The following is a 12,441-nucleotide window of genomic DNA, read 5'->3' on the forward strand; positions in this document are numbered from 1 at the left end:
GTAGGCTGTAATGAGATTATGGAGATTAAGGGCCCCTGGATGGCTCAGTGGGTTAAGCGTCTGCCTTTGGCTCAGGTCATGCCCAGGGTCCTGGGATCAAGTCCCACTTTGGGCTCCCTATTCAGTGAGGAGCGCCTCCTTCTCCCTCTCCCTCTGCCTGCCACTCCCCCTGCTTGTGCTCTCTTGGTCTCTCCACCTGTCCTTCGCCCCCCCCTCCATCAAATAAATAAATAAACTCTAAAAAAAAAAAAAAGCTATGGAAAATAGTAGGTCCAGAGGCATATGGAAGAGGCATGCTTTTATAAAAATGCCCAACTTCCAAAATGCAGACTGGGCCTATGGTTTTAGTGTCAGCGCCTTGGCTATTTTACTATAATTGATCCTGAACAGTCATCCCAGAAATATAACAACAACAATAGAAAGATTATTTAAAAAAAAAGAATGATTATTTAAATTGGATTCCAAAAGAATAAACTGGTTGTTAATCATTACACCTAGCAGGATAAAGAATATTATAAACATGTATTTCTTTTTTTTTTAAACATGTATTTCTTTTCAGCCTTGCTTAGAAAGAAAATACTAATTTAAAAAGAAACTATATACATATTAAGGCAGAATAGGCTAAAAGCCTTCCCTACACAAATTTTAAATTTAAATACACTGTTACTTAGATCTAACAACACAAGCCCAATTCTAGATCTCAAAAGAGATGTAAGCTAAAAATAAGAGAAGAATGTGATGTTGCCCACAATCTTTGTCACATTCCTCAGTTTGTTACCATCTCTTCTCATTGGGGGACTTCACAGTGCTTTAAGACTTTGTGATGACCATGGCTCTGAAGGTGGCTTCTCTCCTCTAAATCTCTGATCTCTTTTTTGCAGTACCTTCCCAAAGGGAGAATGAAGTTATACAGGACATGATAGAAGAAACTAAGCCCACTTTAAAAACAGAAAACAAAAAACCCTATGCCGTATTGTTGTGTATTTGATATTAAGTTGTCTAATATTCTATGCTTCCTAACTGAAGGAATGCTGAATAAACTGATATTTTAGATGTGTCCAAAAACTGTTTTCAGGTTCTAGCTAAAAATCCAATTCACTTGCACTTAAAACCTCTCACAGAAGAAATCCATAGACCCCTATTCAGGATCAAGACTAAAGAATCTCCTGTCTTTACCATATCCACACACAAAGTCCTTATCTTTCCCCATTAAAACCTTTCCTTCATCTTAACTTTTTTATGAGTTCTTTAAGGTGTAATTTTAGCAATCATCCATGACGTAGGTTGTGATTATCCTGATTATAAGATCTCTCTTTCTTTCTCCTGAAACTCTCTAGCATTTATCTGCAATGTTCAGATACCTCATTTATTTATAGTTATTTGTATATATTTACCGTCTCCAATGACACCATGGGATCCAAAGGACAAGGGCAGTGTTGCATTCCTTAATTGTATTTTATTAAGGAGATGAACAAAAGTATAGTTAAGGTAAGTTTCTGGCTGTCAAGGAATTGGTAGCCCTGCTTCCTAGAGTCCCACAAAGCATCTTACATATAAGTGCTCAGTCAAATTTTTGAATTTTTTTAATGGACTCCCAAGCCCATAATGATAGCCAGGAAAGAAATGCAAACAACAAAGTTTGTTTTTTGGGTTTTTTGTTTGTTTGTTTTTGCTTTTCTGGGACATCACATGAAGATGCCAATTTTTTAGAATAGCATAAAAATTACTGTATGAAAAAGAAAAAATACAGTGCATTAATACTTCAAGTTGCATAAATGTGTTTTGGGAGGGGGAAGGGAACCATAAGAGTAATAACATTGAAGTTTCTATTTTCTCGATCTGTCCTTTAGCTTTAAAATATTTCAACAATTAGCAAGAATAAATGTTAACATTATTTAGGTTTAGAAAAATATTTCATATAAACTAAAATAGGCACTTATCAGAAAAATATATTACACATTGATGTTCATGCTTTCTCACTGTTTAAAGGAAAAAACTATAAATGGTCACATGGAAAGTTAGAATTGCAATAAGTCAGGTTCTATTTCTTCATATTTATAATGTACTACATCAGTTATTTTGATCCACTGTTTAAATACAGGAATTGCACAGAAATTAAAGAAAGGCACTGCAGCCAGAGAAAATCCCAGTGAGACTGAATCATTGCAAATAGACAAGTAGAATGACACCTTGGGCCTGAGTCCATCCCTCTGCCTACCTGTGTAAGGGGAGGCTAGTAATCTCCCAAAGGTACTTCCTTTTTTTTTTTTAATTTTATTTTATTTTTATTATTTTATCTACGATAGGCACACAGTGAGAGAGAGAGAGAGGCAGAGACACAGGCAGAGGGAGAAGCAGGCTCCATGCAGGAAGCCCGACGTGGGACTCGATCCCCCAAAGGTACATCCATATAGAATATAATGTTCATTAAGGGGTAAGTAACTTAAAAAACAAATGTGCCAACTTGAAGCTTGCATACCTGTTGTTAAAACTGAATAGTTGCCACAGCAATTGTTTAGAATTTAGACCAACAAGAGATCTCTTTTTGGTAGAAGTATTTTATTACTGATGTTTTGAGATGCTGATGCCTGGTGATAATAAGAAGCAGACTGACTTTAGCCAGTGTTCTTATTTTTTATTATTTTTATGTTTTTGGAGATCCAAAAACACAGTGCAACCCTTGCTTCCAGGTCTATGCTTATTATTCTACTGCCTGAAAGCTGCTATCTTTTTTTTTTTCTTTTTAAAGATTTTATTTATTCATGAGAGACACGGTGTGAGGGGCAGTCAGAGACACAGGCAGAGGGAGAAGCAGGCTCCATGCAGGGAGCCCAATGTGGGATTCGATCCCAGGACCCTGGGATCAAGCCCCAAGCCAAAGGCAGACACTCAACCGCTGAGCTACCCAGGCATCCCTTGAAAGCTGCTATCCTTAACTGAGATAATGAATGTGAAAATATCTAGCACCAGGCCCCAACAGATTATTTTACGGTGGTGATAACAGTAGTGAGTGTTAATCATGCCAGTGGGCAGAGTTTATCCTTTGCAAAAAAAGTTGAGGCTTCTTTTTAAACCACATTCAAGTTTGCCATGTCAGAATAAGATTTTTGTTTGGACTATTACTGCAAATAGATCTTGGCCATTCTCCCAATGACACTATGGATTTTTTTTTCTTTTAATGGTCGCATGCATGTAAGTTTGTAGCTGTCAAAATTAACTAGATAAAGAAAAGACTTCCCTTCTCACTTTTTACTCGTCGTAATATCAATACAATGAAGATATAGGAGTGTGGTTCCAGAATAGAGTTTATGAGTGAGCTCCTCAGTCAAAGCTGTTGTTTCCTTTCCCCAGTTTCATGAGTTTTGAGCAGCGTGACCTTGGACAAATTTCTTAACATCTTAAAACCTCAGTAGAATGGTTATTAGCAACAGTACTTGCTTTTGTAAGGTTGCCCTAGGAATTAAATTAAGTAATCCGTATGGAGTATGTTGTACCACCTCTGGAATACTGAGTGACAAAGCATTCAAAATTATTAGTTAACATTATTAACATCATAATAATTAGATAAATCAAACCAAAGTAGTCCTTTATTTCTCCCCCTCCTCCGTCTGCCTCTCCCTGAATTCTACATTGCTGCCACCACAAAGAGGGTTAAGTTGTCAAGTCTTATTGTTGTTGTTGTTATTATTATTATTATTATTATTATTATTATTATTGTCTCTCTCTAGTTTTTAAAATCATTTTAATTTAATCTCTTAGACAATTATGTATCACTGGTGTTGCTTACACACATAGTGTTTGCAATTGTGGTTTGTGATTCCCTAGACGATAGCACTACTTTAAATACTAAAAACCAACCATTTTGTCAGTGGAATATTACCACTTCTAGGTTTTAAAAACTTAAGTTTTGAGGACATATTCTAAGTCAAGGACTTAATGTGTTAAGAAGAAAAAGGAGGAGGAGATGGAAGAGGAGAAGAATGGGAAGAAGGAGAGGGAGATGAAGAGGAAGAGGAAGAAGGGGGAGGATAAAGGAGGAGGGAGAAGGAGAGGGAGAGAGAAAAAAGAAGATGAAATAAGAGGTAGAAGAAGGGGAGGGAGAGGGGAAAGAGGAGAAGCGGTGTGGGGGAGGGCAAACCATGGGGCAATCTACACGCCTGGGCAGATCAGTAGCAGAGTAAATCTCAATTAGCAACAATATCATGGCATTATCAAGAGTCAGATGTGAGAAAAATCCTTTTCTAGCCAAAGACTTTCAGAATGAGTGGGATATACACATGAACATAGACGTGCAAAAAAAAAAATCCATCGGTGGGTAATAAAACTAAAGAAGGTAGCAAGACCAAAATGCTTCACTGGAAAAAACAAAAACAAAAACAAATACAAATACCTCAGTCTGACACTAATAAAATGTTATGCCATTTTAAAAAACAAAAATGTGTCTAAAAAACACTTCATAAAGTTATCAAATGAGATATTGGATTGTTGAAGATGGTGACAAAAGGAAACATTTTGATGGGCTAAAAACAAATTCAATATACCACTCCCACCCCCCAACTAGTTTAAAATCAAAAAGAGTTTTTTATTAGCAGCTGGATTTTTTTTTCCACAAAAAACATACTTATTATTCAACTATGACATGATTGATTCATGTTGATTTAAAAGTCAATAATATTCTATTTTAATATATCATTTTCCTCATTTAATGTGGTATTGACTTTATTTTTAATTAAAATTTACATTTATTAATTCTACCTGCTAATCATTTATATTAGAATAATAAGTGTATACTAAATATGTCACTATCAAGTTTAATCTATGTTACACAGTACCTGTAAAAATGTTTTATAAAAACTGCCTACAAATGCTTTATAAGCTTACACATAAAATGTATTACAGCTCTAGCATGGTAATTTTATTTTATTAATTTAATACCTTAACATCAAAGTTCTTAATAAAAAAAACTGGTAGTAATACCAGTATTTCAGCATTTCTCAAATTAAACCTTCAAATTACAAGTATTGTAGTCACCGTGCATGCTGTGCTAGTTTGCTCTGGAGAAAAGAGAGTACTCAAAATCTTTCTTCAGTTTACCTTCAACTCAACTGATCTCAGATGATTTCCGAGTTAAGGAACACGCCAGAAACATGGTAGGTTGCAGCATGATAATTAGCAATTTTTTCTTCTACATTAATCTTTTTTTCTGCCTTGAGAACTCTGGTCTATGATTTTTCAGTGCATTTCACACAAAATCATCTAGGCAAATTCAGATGTGTCCTGACCATTCACTTGTTTCTGCACACGAAAGCTGATCAAATATCTGGTTTTCCTTTAATTTTGCAAATGAAAATGTTCTAATTTATTAGTATGGAAGGAAACAAAGAAGGAGTCCATGGAATGTTTTTTTATATCACCTTGAAGAAATTGTCATACACCATCTGCTGGTTTATTGAGCATACAAAATGGCAATGTTGATGAATTCTTCCTTAGTAAATGATACATATTGACATAACCACCAGCCATATCCTAATGACCAGCAGCATGCCAAGGTGCTTTGAAATACATCCAGCTTAAATTATCCATAGGTCTTTTGTATTTGTGAAGTGACTAATACTCTAAATAATCTATTTTGGTTAGTGCTGTGCTTCATTTATCCATGCTAGTAAATGTGTCTTTCAAAGCTCACAAATGAGATGCTTAATAGTCTGCCCCATCTTCATTGTCCTTGTGGGTTGTCATCTGAGAATTTTCACCCTGTTAAGAAGGTACAGGCTGAAAAAAGGTCAGTCTAGTTGAATGTCAAAAATAATTTAGAATCTATTCTATTTTATTCTTCGGATTTACTAACATGAACGTGGGAAGAAATTACAACTATAGCCTAGAAATGATAATTATTCCATAAGTCACTAAAGATCCAAGTTTAGTAAAGATCAGTGACTCCCAAACAAGGAGGAAATTCAAAACAATTTCTTAAACAGAAGAAGTTGGGAATCTAAATATGGATGATGAGGAGAGAGGGGGGGCGGAGAGAGGTTGCTGATGCAATTAATAAATAATTTTTTAAATTGAGCAAGGAAGCTTTTATGAATCACGGAATAAATCATGGAATTACGGAATCATGGGGAAAAATCATGGAATGCATCAGAATCTCAATTCTACAACTTAGTTTATGGAGATGTAGGCTGAAAGACTTAAAAGAAAATAAAAACATTCTGTCGATCATTGGATGCCTAGCATCTTAGTATTACTTCATAATTGGAGATATTAGAGAGGGTTCTGTTCAAGAATTAAAATCACCGTAAGTACTTCCAGCAGGAAAAAAATCAAAGAATTTTATAAAATTCTTGAAAGAACTGGAGGTGTGGGTTGATCTGAGCCTCTAGACCTGACTTCTGTCAGAATCAGAGAGTCAGAGAATTAGGAATCACTGATGAAACTACTGAATTAAACAAACAAACAAACAAACAAACAAAAGCCACCACTGCTGTGTTCAAGATAAAAAAAGTCACTGCCAGAGCAATGCCACAGCTCCCAAAAAACTGGCTCTGGAACACTGGCCCCCAGGGGACCAGCTGCCTCCTTCAGGGCAATTCCTTCCTGACACCATTAATTCTGCTTCTCAAGTGGGCCTGCCAGCAGAACACAGCATAAATCAAGCAGGCAATGTCTCCAGCTCACTTCCACCTTCCTGGGGTCTGCCAACTATGTGGGGGGAGCTTATTTAAAATACACAATCATGGATGCCAGAAAACCTGGGTGGTCTTTCAGTCCTTGCCATGCAAAAAGCCCCATTGGAAAGAAACGAGGATGGATACCAATTTTACACCAATTACCAGATTCAGTATATCTACAAAGTGTTTCCATGGTCAGAGTGATATGCACTCCTCATAAAAACCTATTGATATAGAAAGTGCTATAAACATTTAAGGGGGAGGTGATGTACCATGTGAAATTGTTCCATCTCTAAATTACAGATGGAATAAGGTGGTGGGAGAAGTAACTTCATACCTCAGACTTGCTTTTGAACTCCTCCCCGTTGATGCCACACTCCCTCTACTGGGGTTTGCTGAGTCCGAAAGCCATTATCTGTATCTTGATTGCCTAACATCCATAAAAGAAAGATGTATTTAGTTAAAACTTAAAGGAGAAAGATCATCTGGTGAAAAATAATATATACCTCTATAATAAATAGGAAGAAATGATGTTCTGAAATTGGGTAAGAGAGTACCCATATTGAATCAAAGAAATGAACTGCCCCAAATTGGCTATCCAAAGAAATAGTTGTATACCAAAAATCCTGACATATGGGGGAATGTTCACTTAATAGTAGTTTTAAATGGCAGAGGTAGGTTATAAAACACTGTACAATATTTAGAAAAGAAAAGTTTATGAAAACTATATCAAAATTAAATAGCTCTCTATGGATAATGGTAATTTGAGTGTATTTCTTTGAGATTCTTCCTCCTTTTCATTATTAAATAAAAACAAAACCCTATACATTTGAAACATTGAAATTTATCTTATATACTTAGACATGGATGACTTTATTTTTTGTTCCAATAAACTAGAGCTAGAATAACACATTTTTCCTTCTGGGACCTTGAAAAATGACACACACACACACACACACTCACATTCATACACACCCACTCACTCATATAAACAGCTCTGGTTCAGATAATGTGATTTTTTTTAAAAGCATGTCAACTTGGTTGTGAATTATTATACCACTAAGATATAATTAGCCAATCATTTATTTCCTTCATGAGTTTACTGAAAACTAATAATGGCATTTCTCGAATGACCTTTCAGATGTCACCTCTGAACCATAGCATACTATGCTCTGCATCACGTTATTGATACCCTAGTACTGAACTGAACTTCAATTTGAGGAGGTAAAACATGTTGAAGAAATAAGCAAATACTGTACATAAAGGCAAACCTAATATCCATGGATAATTTATAGCTTCCTACGTCAAATGTTGATGGAAAGCACTTGAGAGTGTGGATTAAGCCGAGATGAAATTTCAAGGGGATAGAATAGGGATTAGCTGCTACTGTTTTGGAATCTCAGGCCTACAGAATGCTAGATTGCTCCACTCAATATTCTAGCTCAACAGATTTCATAGTTATTAGTTCCACTCACCCCAATAGCCTCTGTCATCTCTGTAGCATCTCCATGTCTGTTCTCTATCTGTTCACTTTTTCTCCCCAAAATATATTCTGATCTCTTTCAGGAATAATTCTTGTGTTCTCCCAAGTTCAGCAGGCTACTCTCTGACTTCTCTATTCAGAAATGGACATTAGCCAAGACATTCTTAGTAGATGATTTGTAGGCTCCAGTACTGCTATTACTGACAGCGTTGAAAACCTAGATGGGCACAGAAGGCACTTCTATGGTGATCACCCTGTAGATTACACCACATCAGTATCGTGGCTCATTCACGATCAAATCTCACTTTTTGCTGTCACTCCCCCCATACCCACTCAAGTTCCGAACTGCCTGTATTTTTTAGTAGTCCTTGTATGTTCAAAGAATGCAAGCAGAATTTGATTATTTGCCCAAACAAAATATCATAATGTAATCTATAAAATCGTGCCATGACCCACCCAGAGAATACAGAGATTCATTTATTCATTATTTTTTGGAAGAGTTAGATTTTCTTAGAATCATAAAATGTTAAAGTGGGGAGAATGTTGCTCCTTTATGTGGTAATAAGTAAGAGATCTCAACCAATCTCAAAGTATTACATGTGAATCTGAATCAGATGAGGGGAGTTGGCAGATGCATGCTGAAGAATTCAGTTTCAGTAAAATGTGAAGCCTGAGAAATATGCTTCCATAGATCTCACCAAGCACATCTTCCTTACTTTTTCCATTTCCCCCCCATTCATTTAACCTTAAAAACCCTTAGTGGTTAGGGGGCCTAGGAGGGGAATGGGAAGGTAGAGGCAGATAAGGGAGAAGAGAGTGGAGTAGGTCAGAATTTTGAGAAGTTTGAGAGGAAGAAAAGAACTGACGTTTCTACTGTCACTGGAAAGTCAGGCTGCAGGAAGAGCAGAAGCTCCTGCTGTGAGAGGCAAAGCTGGTGATTTCATTCCAAAGGCAGCTGTAACTGAGCTCTTTCCAAAGAAGGAATCAGTAACTGTTTATATAAAGGGTAGAATTGCTCAACTGCAATCCTAAGAGAGTGACTTTACCTGTTTGTGAGACAAGTGTCAGAATGTTTTGGGACACCTCTCACAGCCCCAGTTACAGGAAACAGGTTAGCATTGTTGCGGGGGGAGTGTTTGGAGAAAAGGGCTCAACACACATACCCCCACACCTTCCAGAGAAAAACAAAACAATTTTTATATCAGTCATATGGAAGAACGGTCAAAAGTACAAAAAATCAGCCAAGTGAAATGTGAAAATGTCATTGAAAAAAATCAGTAGGATACCAATCCAAAAATGCTGTTAGCACTTTGATCCAGGGTATAAAAATATTGAACAGTTGATATAGATGGGCAATGACCAGGGCCAGAGGACACAAGGCAAGAGTTGGAAAAGGGTCTGGGGATCTAGTGGAATGGCTGAGGTGACCCTGGCATTAACATTTATTTCATTACTCTAATGACCTATACAGACAAAACAATGTGTTACCCTGGCATTTCAGCCCTGCCCTGATATAATTCATGTGTTGATGGCCTACCTTTCATGGTCTCCAGCAGCCTGATGTCCTGCCTGACAACCAGTGGGAACTTGCTTCTTCACAGTGGCACATACCTTTGCACAATTTGCAATATACATCTTTTACTGTCCTCCAATCATTTTGCATTTTAACATTGGCTAGTTATGGTTTCTTCACCAGATACATTGATCCATATGAAAATAATGTCAAAACAAATTTTGTTGCTTTTCACAAACATTCTAAGAGTTTGGGTGCAATATCAATCAAGGGTACTAATGTGTGAAATAATGGAATATTTCATCAAATGTTTGGTTAGACAGTGTAAAGCTAATACCAATATAAATAACAAGATTTCATATCAGGAGTCTGAATCAAAATTTACCAGTGAAGGCAAAAGATAAAAATAAAACTTGAACTTCTAAAGACTATTTGTATTAAAACTTCAACTTTTTGTTGAGATATAATTGGCATACAATACAGTAGTTTCATGTATACGATGTAATGATTCAATACTTGTTTCTACTGCAAAATGATCACCCCAATAAGTCTAGTTAACATTCATCACCATAGATAGTTACAAAAGTTTTTTCTTCTGATGAGAAGTTTAAGATCTACTCTCTTAGCAACTTTCAAATATGCAATACAGTTTTGTTAGCTCTGGTCACCATGGTATACATTACAACCTATAACTTATTTTATAATTGGAGATTTGTACCCTTGGACTCCCTTGATCCATTTTGTCTGCCTTTCAACTCCAGCTTCTGACAACCACCAAACTATTCTTTATCTATGAACTTGGGTGTTTTTTTGTTATTGGGGTTTGTTTTCATTTTTTTGCCCTTTCTAAAAATTTCACATATACATGAGACCATACAGTGTTTGTTTCTCTCTGTCTGACTTTTTAAACTTTGCATAATGCCTTCAAGGTGTGTCCATGCTCTTGCAAATGGCAAGATTTCCTTCACTTTTATGGCTGAGTAATATCCCATTGTGTGCGTATATATATACATTTTTATTATCCAATCACCTAATAAGGGACACTTAGATTGTTTCCACATCTTGGCTATTGTAAATATAATACTGCAATGAACATGGAGTGCATATATCTTTTCAAGGTAATGTTTTTGCTTTCTCTGGTAAATAACTAGAAGTAGGATTAGTGGATCATATGGTAATTCTATTTTTAGTTTTTTGAGGAAACTTTATACTGTTTCCATAGTGGCTGTGCCAATTTATATTCCCATCAATAGTGCACAAGAGCTCCTTTTTCTCCACATCCTTGCGAGCACTTATTTCTCTGAAACCTCCATTTCTCAGATTATTTTTTATTGTCATATTCTACACAGCTTAGAGATGCTTACTCATGTTCAGCTAGGTGTGGTTTTTACACTTTCAGCCAACTTAATGTTAAATATAGTATTCATGGTAATGACATCAAATAAATAGTGTCAAATAACAAGCAACTATTAGAATTAGGTGTATTTTTTTCAATGTCTACTGAATCTTTTTGAAATTAAGCTCAGAATTTCACACATTGCTATATTAAACACATCCAACTATTTTAAATTTAAGAAAGTACGTAAAATTGTTTATAAGAGTTTTATGCCTTCCGGAGCATTTTTACATGATTTAAGTCTTAAGAAGTAAAAGTATAAATAATGCCAAATTCTTTTTGAGAACTTTAAGAAGAAATACAAGCTAAATAGTAAAAGAGAAATCAAATGGACTAAAAATCAGGGGAAAAAAAACTCTTTCCCATATAAGATGGGAATAGGACTCTAAAGGGAGCAGAGAGCAACTAGAACCAAAGCCCCAGATTCCACAGGACGAGTTGATTTGAAAGAATGTAACTTAGGAAGGGTGATCCTACCATGAGTGCTAGTATCAGTTAGAATACTTTGCTTGCAAGTAATAGCAAATCCACCTTAACATGACTTAACAATTGAAGAGAATGTATTGGCTCATGTAACCCCAAACTCAAAGGTAGGCTTGTTCAGGACAGACTTGATCTACAGGTGTAAACACTTCAATAAGGATCCAATTCCTTGTCTTGCCAGCCTGCCCTCTGCCAAGCTAGTTTCATTCTAAATATGACTTCTTATCATAGCACGATGGGACTATATGGATCCGCCTCTCCACCCTTCAATGCCACCACAAAACAAAACAAAACAAAACAAAACAAAACAAAACAAAACAACCTGAGCCCATGGGGAATGGGTGCTAGGAAGGCATCCAACAAATACCCTCCAAAATAAACACATTAAACAAACAATAATTGGTGTCATGAAGAATGATCTCCAATTAGTCATCGACATTTCACAGGATTTTGATCATTTTATATGAAATATTAAATCTGAATATGGTGAGGATGTTAATTATGCCTATAATGAAATATGTAAGTTGATACAAAAAACAAAGTAATATTTAATTAATAAATACTCTGTCAGAACAGCATGTTTTTCACCAGTTATAGCTACTGATATAAATAAGTAGCACTTCCCTGTACTCAGTGTTCTGCCAACAGAAATTCAATTATGAGGAAAAATGGCAGTTAGGGACCTCTATTTGGATAAAAGTTCTAGGAAACTCTGAAGACTTCTAAGTGGAATGCACTTGAAATTAGAATTTTGGACGAAATATGAATTTGTGCTGAAACTATCAATAAAAAATTGTTAGGACATTTTAAACAGATTAAAGAACACAGAGTACATCTGAAATCTATATGTAAAAATGATAGTTGGTAGAAAATGGTTATTACTTGAAAGAAGGGT

General features: G+C 35.8%; 1 long non-coding RNA gene across 1 annotated transcript in view; it reads right to left on the reverse strand.

The window, feature by feature from the left end:
• Positions 1-12,441, reverse strand: part of LOC140621482 (uncharacterized) — a 93,218-nt gene that overhangs the window by 26,941 nt on the left and 53,836 nt on the right. The window contains exons 2-3 of the long non-coding RNA XR_012021196.1: positions 8,147-8,371; positions 7,009-7,101 (exon numbers count right to left, since the gene is read on the reverse strand). This is a non-coding gene — a long non-coding RNA (uncharacterized lncRNA). The remainder of the gene's footprint in view (positions 1-7,008; positions 7,102-8,146; positions 8,372-12,441) is intronic.

Source organism: Canis lupus, chromosome 30 (genome assembly GCF_048164855.1).
Source record: "Canis lupus baileyi chromosome 30, mCanLup2.hap1, whole genome shotgun sequence".
In the NCBI taxonomy this organism is placed as follows: domain Eukaryota; kingdom Metazoa; phylum Chordata; class Mammalia; order Carnivora; family Canidae; genus Canis; species Canis lupus.